The sequence below is a fragment of the Cynara cardunculus genome, assembly GCF_001531365.2.
Source record: "Cynara cardunculus var. scolymus isolate 2C chromosome LG 17, CcrdV1, whole genome shotgun sequence".
Lineage (NCBI taxonomy): Eukaryota > Viridiplantae > Streptophyta > Magnoliopsida > Asterales > Asteraceae > Cynara > Cynara cardunculus.
Window position 1 is genome coordinate 36,958,781 of NC_037544.1, and position 9,950 is coordinate 36,968,730.

Here is a 9,950-nt window from a genome sequence, read left to right on the forward strand (position 1 = left end):
GGTTTAATTTAACATGGGTAGTTTAGTAATTTGCTAAATTTATCTGGTGTTTTTGATTTTTTTTCCAACTATGGTCGGACCAAAAAATGCATTTTTGTACTGCTTAGGCATTTTTTGTCTTAGCATAATATCGTATCAAATATGGGACAACAAGTTTTTATATTGATATGTGTCATTTTATAGGGTTGATATGCACTTAAAGTATCATGGTCCTTGGTTATGATTCCCAAATATGATGTATTGGGAATGAAACCAAATATGATAGCATCCTTTAACTAAGTTCCCGTTTACCAAACGCTTACCCGGGTAACCGCTTACCAAGTCACTTTACTTTACCGGATGAATATGACAGAGACTAAAAATCTTACCCGGTAAGAGCGAAGTCAAGAATCTAGAGTTTTACCCGGTAAGTGAGGACGAGAACTCTTACCATGGTTAGCGCTTACCGGGATAAATTGTTGCATACGATGCGTTTTAGTGAATAAAGTCTTACCTTGTAAGTAAGCGATATTGTTGAAATTTACCGGTAAGTGTTTAGATAAACAACCCCTAAATATCAATGACACAACCTAGAAGTAGGAGACGGAAATTTTACCCGTAGGGGCAAGTACCTGTCGTCACCCTAACTGGGTCAGAATTCCCTGCTTTTGTGGGTGATAGGATGGGGGGTGGATTTATTTTTATTTCGTAGCGGGGTCGGGGCGATGTCGGGGATGGTATTACCATGCTTAATCCGACCTCAATTAATTTTTTTATTTTATTTAATATATATAGTGCATATATAAATAAATGTATATATGTATGGGATTATGTTCCGGTGTGAATGAAAGTTATCATGAGAAGGGTAAGAAAGGATCTCCACATTTGGATCAATCATATTTGAAGATCAACAGTAATAAAATGTACCCGATCTATTCCCGTATCAAGCGCAATTCATTGGATGGGATGTGACTAAAAATGATCAAGGGTTCAGATCTCTTCTTACACAACGAGGTGGGGATGAGATTTGACGGGGATCAGGGTTGAGGATAGGGGATGCATTAGCTGTCCAATACCCGCTTTGTTTCTGTCTCTAGAAGCTTCTTATTAATATGTATACATTCTTATTATAAAGGGGCAGTAGTCCTAATTTGTATCAATTGTAATTGTTGTTTGGATGCTTACATTAATTAGATTTGGATAATTTATTCTTAATATATATTGGTATCCATTCTTTCATCAAGGATCTTTTAGAGTGTAATCTGATAAGATTGTACATATTTTTACATGGTATCAGAATCAAAGTCTACCTGTCTGAGGCAAACTGTACTCGTCTAGACATAATATGAAGATCTGATGCAGTAATGACTAATGAGTATAGATAGGCCGAGGATTTTGAGGAATTATTCAGATGGACAACATATGTTGCTCTTTCGGTTATTGGATCTTAATTCCGACTGTGTCATTTTCAGTATGGACATGCGAAATGTCTTCTTCACGTGACCCGAAAATACTTAGACCTTTTCGTTAATAGGCATGACTCCAATGAAATTGACAAACGTCATACTATCTTAAACACGAGATGTACTGAAAACTAACGGTTATAACTTGTAGTCCGTTAAGGAATATTATAAGAATTATAACCACTTCCGGATGTATTTAAAAAAAATCATTTTTGTAGTGAAATAACCAAAAAAACAAAAACAAAAATATAATAATTAAGCATCAACTGACAGATCCTTACACTGACAATTAACAAAAAAGTAGCAATTAGACATCAACTAGTAATAAACTATAATCTTAACAATTAGGCATCAACTAATAAACCGTAACAACCAAAGGGCCTTTAACCTAGCGGTACATGAGTCTTTGGTCTCTTAGAAAGTCAGAGATTCAAACCTCATCAAATACGAAGAGGGTGTGTGAATTTATTTGTTCTATTTGCCGTATATAAATATTATATACTTCAAAAAAATAAAAAATAAACCGTAATGGTTATAAGTCAACTAACAAACCATAACCCTAACAATTAATATAAAAAAGAAATTATATAAAAAATTGTCAATGAAACAAGGTTAATTTTTTATGGGACAAACCTTATTTTTGTTGGGATCAAAATAATATATATAATTATAAAAATTAAAATTTATAATATAAAAACCAAATCTTTTAAAAGTTTATGAGGGACAATTAGTGATGGCCAAAATCCGGTCCCTGGCCGGGCCTTAACCGGTTCCTACCGGTCCTAACCAAGCCAAAAACCGGCGGTAACCGGTCCCGTCATAACTGGTCCCGGTTCCGGTCCTCCGACGGTTACGGGCCAGGCCAGGTCCATTTGGCCATCACTAGGGTCATTTGACCCCCTTAATCACGCTTTAGGTCTGCCGCTAAGGGTCGGGTATCCGCGGATGCCGAGACCTACAGATAAAATTTCTATCTCTAGTTGGTAGCGGGTTAAGAAGTACAACCCAAAACAATTTCTACACCTTTTTTAATAAATAAAATATTAATTATATATAAATTTTAATAATTATAATAACGGGTCGAACGCGTCTGTTTGAATTTTCGTTTTCACCCGAGTCCGCTCATTAATTCTAAAGGTTAAGCCCAGACACGTCCATATATTCTAAAATGGTTATGTGAGCTTGCTTTGTTAACAAATCATGTCTAACACATCATACTACCTGTAAACGACAGCTCTAAGAAAAACCTGTATACTACTAAATGAAAGAATTTTGTCTACGCATTTTTCTCTAGGAAATATGTCGCTAAAAGGGTGAATCATCATAAAATCGTCACAAAAATTGGTGGGTAGTTCAAATTAGTGACAGATTACCCAAGGATTTTCTGGTAGATCCATTGATATTTTCTCGAAAAACATCAGATTCTACCGAACCATTAGTATCTTCTGGATGATCCGTCGATAATCACCGATGTAAATTTACTCTGGATGATTATTGTGGATAACAGTTAATTGTTCTGTACTGGTACACCTATACATAATGAAGAAGTTTAATGATTCTTATAACAGTTTTTCTACAACTTTTAAAAGTTAAATTTTTAGTAAGGGGTCGTTTACTTAAATGCTTACTCGGTAGGTGCTTAACATTAGAAGTCAACACTATAATTTATTTTATTGGATAAGATTGTAGTATATCAAAACGTATCATATACAACAATTTACCTGGTAAGCGCTTACCGGGGTAAGAGACGTCACCCTCACTTACCGGGTAAGACTCTCAAATCTCAATCCTTATCATCGCTTTTACCGGGTAAGATTCTTGACCCTTGTCATGTTCATCCGGTGAGAAAAATTTCCCGGTAAGTACTTACCGGGTAAGCGTTTAGTAAACGACCCCTAATAGTTATCAGAAAAATTCAATAACTGAATTATAAGAAAAGCAAACTAATTTCCTACTGGATTCTCCTTAAAGGCCTCATCGGTTCATATCCTTCAAGACTATAGGTGGCCAAAAACCGGTCCCGGGCCGGGTATTAACCGGTTACGGCCGGTCCCGATCAAGACAAAAATCATTCATAACCCGTCCCGGTTCCGGTGAAATCCCTCATAACCGGTCAAGCTTACCGGTAACCGGTTAAGCCGTCCGGTCCCGGTTCTGGTCCTATAACCGGTTACGGCCGGTCCTTCGCAAATTTATTTTTTCAATTTTTTGGTAATTAATAAATTTATAATATGTTATTAATATCTTTGAAATATGTTATTTTTAATATGTTTTATTATAAATACGTTTTATTATAAATATGTTTAAAAATACGTTTTGTTTTATATATATATATATATATATATATAATTTTATAAATATGTTTCGTTGACTTTCGTTGACCGGGCCGGGCCGGGCCCATAACCGGTTCCGGTCCTAGAAAAAGCCAAAAACATCAACCGGTTCATAACTGCCGGTCCACAACCGGTTACTATCGGGCCCGATCGGTTCTGGTCCCTCGTCCGTTTCGGTTACGGGCCTCCATCGATTACGGGCCGGACCGGGCCCATTTGGCCATCTATATTCAAGACTATTAGTGATTTTTTTAACTGTTTTCCAGGACCCTTGAAATTAATCAAGATGCACACAAACTGGTACGTATACCTGTCATTAACAAGGAAAAAAAAACACTAATTTCTTATTTATTACAATTTACTTTGGGGATTCTTGTCTCTAAAAAGCAATGGGTTGATGTGTAAAAAAAGAAAGTAAGAGGGAAGAATCCATAAAAGTGATAAAAACGTAGCCATGCATATGATGCTGACGTCATATTCCTTCTTCTTTATGAAGACCAAATCTCTGCATTGCCAACTTGTACCTTTTGCTACTTCACTTGTACACTTCCCATTCTTCTTCTTCCAAAAAGTGCTAAATTTTGAATATCAACTTTTCTTTTTAAGATTTATTTATATATATATTTTATTTGCATGCATGTGGAAAGTGACACTTCTTCACAAGACCTAATTATGATATTTACCAACTCACTTTTCGTTTTTAGTCCTTCAAGTTTTTGTTATTGTCTTTATCAGTCCCTAACGATATTTTTTGATTAACCTGGATAATATCCAACCCGTTATGCGAGCCGACTAATCCCAGGACGACCACCTGCTTTGCAGATAGCCCGAAGTCACCACATTTGAACCTCCGTGTTCACGAGGAGATTTTTATTCCTCCTTGGATTTGAACTTGTGACCTCCTGCTACTTTTGTCCTTTGGAGCCAAGCTCAAACCAATCAGACACCACCCTTGTGGTTATCCTTAACGATTTGAAGTCATGGCATTGGACCTTAGAACATCTGGGATATGATGTATGATAGGATCTGGGGATATGATGTATAATATGTTTTGGGGTTAAAAAGTATTTAAGCTGTGATTTTTATGCTAATTTTTTTTAAATAATTACAGTCTGTGTACATTATATACCCTGGACCCTACCTTTGCGTGAGACGTACTGAGTTCGTCTGACTTGGTTTGGTTTTATTAGTTACAAAAATTTAAGGAGAGTCAACAACGTAAGTACGTAACACATGCTAGCCCCTTGGCTACATGATTGGTTTAACTAAATCAACAATAACATTAACCAAGTTCGATCAGCTGTACACCTAATCCAGTGATTAGTTCAATCAGTCAGATATATGGGTTTTGATCGATCTCCAATCTTAGAGCTAGGGGTTTTGAATTATCATTGGTTTTAGCGAAGATCAGTTCCTTAGAGGGCCTAAGTTGGTTGAATTTTGAATATGGGTCGATAAAGTAATAATATACTAGAATGATATTTGCGTAATACAGTGAGATACATCTTGATTTTAATTTTTTTATCTCAGTCGATGTTATAATATGGTCTTATATGATTTTGAAAAAACGATAATGTTTTTATTTTTGAATAAAATATAAATTTGAAGATATCATAAAAATGTGACAAAAGTATATCGACATTAGTAGCAAATTAACTATTTAAAATTCCTCAATTTTTTGGGTAATTTTTTAATTCAATTTTTTTATTATAATTTAATTTAGATTCAATAACAAAGTAATCTATATTTGATTTAATAATATAATTTTCTTATAAAGATAATAACTAACTATTTTGTTAGAATTCAATAATTATTCTAATTATATTTTATATTTTTTTATATTTTAAAATGAGATGTTTATCCTCTATTTGATTATGTTTATCCTTAGTTAGTTACACAATTCAAGCATGAAGCTTTAGGGGGTGTTTGGAATTGTTTATTTTACAACTTATGTTTTTTTTTGTAAAAGTGCTTATTAGCTTACGTGGTATCAAACCGGAGTTAAATAAAACAAGATTAAAATTGTAATATGATAATAAACAATTTTTCATAAGTCGGGAATGATTAACTTATCAAAAACAGCTTATTACCGGTATAAGGAATTTTTTTTCTTATCCAAACACCAGGAAACAACTTATCACCAGTGTCAGACTGGAATAAGTTAAAAAACAACTTTTATAAGCAATCCCAAACACCCCTTAATAAGTTGTATTTATGCATAATTTACTTGTAATCTTGAATTTTAAGTAACATGCATCAATAAACAATACTTAATGCATAAAAAATGGGTTTTAAGAATTTTTGTCAAATACTTTATAATATAATATTCATCAGTAATAACGGTTGAAATGTACATGGTCCCAAAGATCTTGAAAACATGATCCTTAAATCATATCTTAGATGTTCAAGAAATCAAGAACAGTTTTACAATGTTAACCTATTAATATATTTGCCCAATGATTACACAAGGCAATAGGACCAAGGTGGGCTCTTTAATTAACTACTTTTTGTATCTTTATCTTAATCAGTATTATGTAATTAATTTATCAGAATTACTTTATAATTATTTATAATGTTTGAAGTTTGAATCTGATATTCGTGTCTCACACTGTAATTAATTCTTTGAGTTGGACCCAAACAAAAGCGACTCTACCATTATAAGTTCTTTCCCTGTCAGTGAACTCTATGTCCTCAGTATCTTAAACAATACAGTTATGCCATAATATTCAGTAATAGAATTTTCAGCTTGTAAACTCTACGTGAACTAGAAACATTGCTGCTTATTAGAATTTGATTAGTTTTGCACTTATCAACCATGTGTATATCCACACACTCGAGCATGCCAAATGTCCATCAACCTCCCATCAGGTTATCGAGCATCATCGAAGTCAGCATCCTCGATCTAAAAACCTAGACATGTAGACAAGAACATGGGTTCTTGTAGGAACCAGTTTCTTATTCAAGAAATAATAAAAATAATAAAAAAGAAATGTAGACAAGAACTGGTTTCTTGTTCAAACACTCGAGATTTTATAACAACATGTGACAGAACAAGAACATCTGTTCTACAACGAACGTTGTTAAAAAGCTTCAACAAGAACTGGTTCCATTGTTGATGCTCTTAACGAAGTAACAACGAAAATATGAAAAATGAGGTTTTTAAAGATTCCACCGATCTAATATTTAATAAAATGTAAAATTAATATCATCAACAAAGTTATAATGACTAAGACCAACAACATAAACCTTTAAATAAAACCATGACCCAAGAAAAATGTTATAATATTGTATATTAATAAAGTAATTTAAAATAATAAATATACAATTACTTATTTTTATTAAAAAATACATATACTGTGACTTCTCAATAATCATAAAATTGTCACCGTGCAACTTTAGACCATTAGATCATTAGCTTATAAAGTTGATCAATGAACATAAATTGGTCTTACGGGTCTCACGAAAAACCATTGTTCTCACGTGAACCCAACTATATATATATATATACTCAATCTTAAATACATAATATGCATCAAATCTAAGTCCTACTTCAAAATTAATTAAAAGATTTTGAGGAATCTAAGCATATAATTCTAATTAAAAAATGTATACTTCATCAAAGCAAAAACATCTTTTTAAAAGTAAAACTCAAATAAAATAGAATACCAGCCGTAATCCTCATTCATTAATCGTTACACATATACATATACATATACATATACATATACATATATGGAAAAGTTTATTTGAGAAATGGTAAATATTTAAGAAGTAAAGAATATTAATCTTGGCCATTCATCTAGTCACTATTTGTGGCTTTGACTATGAAGCATCAGATAATTCTTCACATGGTTATGCGAAAGATAGAGGGTTAATTGTACAACTTTTAAAATAAGCGACAAACGAGTTCATATGTGAACCCATGTGATACACATATAAACTATACGTTTATATGTGTATAGTTTATATAAACTATATGACAAACGAGTTCATTAACCGTATAGTTTATATGTGTATCACATGGGTTCACATGTAAACCCGTTAAATAGTTCACATGTGAACTATTTATGATTCATATATGAATCAGTTAATTAGTTCATATATAAATCACATATGTTCATACATGAACCCGTTCTCCGTCTATTTATAAAAGTTACGAAACTACTCTCTCTATTTTTCTTATAGCCGCAACTTTTGACCAATCAAAGCTGCAATTATTGACTAGTCAAAATCCGATCTTGACTGTATGAAAGACTATGATCACTTCTTTACTTCTCAAAATAATCTTTGACTATATATATAGACTTGGGATCATGTGAGACCAAGTGTTTTTCGTGAGACCCGTAAGACCAATTCTCAACCCTTGGATTAGATCTATAATATGAACATTCATAATCACAAAATTGTCACGAGACTTCTCAATAATCACAAAATTGTCACCGTACAACTTTAGACCATTAGATCATTAGCTTATAAAGTTGATCAATGAACATAAATTGTTCTTATGGATCTCACGAAAAATTCTTGGTCTCACGTGAACCCAACCCTATATATATATATATATATATATATGGAGGATTAAAGAAGAACACAATTAAAATAAAAGAACAAAAAAACTACCAAATCACATATGATTTACACTTGATTTTGGTATAAAACCATATGTAATTCGGTTGTTTAATTTTATGTTCTTTTTTGTTACTATTATTGTATGAATCTCCCTCTTTATATATATATATATATATATATATACACACACACACACACACATATATATATATATAGGTTCAAACAAGAACACCCTTATCACATGTGATAATACACATGAGGGGACCTGGTGGTATGCGGAAGACGTGTTCTACGACTTAGGCCGCGTCAAAGGTTGTCTGTGTCTATGATTTAGCATCACATGTAATGGCCTTAAAGGATTATAGTATCATATCAACAACACACTTATCAAATGTGATAGTACATGTGAGGAGGCTTAGTGGTGTAAGGGCGACTTGGCCCGCAACCAAGATCGTGTCGAAAACCGCTCGTGTCTCTGATTTAGTATCACATGTGTATCATATATGATGAAATAATAATATCACATGTGATTGTCTATTATAAAAAGGTGTTCTCACATTTTCGTAAAATGAAATTGTTCTAGTTTGAACCCTTCCATATATATATATATATATATATATATATATATATATATGATTGGAAGCATAAAAAATGTTGAACATGTCTTGAACTACCCAAAAAGAAATGGAGTTACAGAGTCTCCTTCATGAAACGATGGTATTAAAGGACTCACATTAAATAATTTCTTGTTTAACTTATGAAAAAACCACCAACAGTTTTTTTTACAATCATAAGATAAATTAATTAAAAAATATGATATTTTTTTTGAAGTATATAATAACTATATACGATAAATGTAACAAATAAATTTATACACCCTTATCATATTTGATGAGGTTTGAACCCCTAACCTTTTAGTAGACCAAAAACTACGATTCCATTGACAAAAACAAAAGATAAAAACACAAAAGACAATTAAGTCATTTTTCAAGAACTCTTCATAAATCATTCATAAAATATATAGCCGGCTAATCCCAAGACGACCCTTTGGTTTGTGGGTAGCCTGAAGTCATCGCATTTGAACCTCCGTAGCTATAAAAAGATTTTTATTAGCAGTCTAGTAAGCATAAATAAGAATCAATGTATAGAAAAAAAAAGAGATAGAAAAAGATGAAATCTGTAATCATAATCATAATGGTGTCAGTAGAGAAGCAGCCTTTCCTTGGGTTTTTCTTTTCTTTTCTTCTCTTTCCATTTTTGGATTCTTCTTTTTTCTTTCCCAACATTGAATTGCTTTTAAGTTTTCTATTCACTCAACGTTTTCACTTACATACATACATCTATATCTATATCCACACACACACACATATATATATATATATATATATATATATAGAGAGAGAGACTTGGAAATCAACTTGTTTTCACGAGACCCGTGAGATTACCTTTTTTTACATTTGAAACTTCATAACAAAACATCGTAAAGGTAACCTTTACAGTGTTCTTGCTGCAAAACGTTTTAATGTAAAGTTTCAAATATAAAAAAACGGTCTCATGAAAACAAACTGGTCTCACGTGAATCCAACCATATATATATATATATATA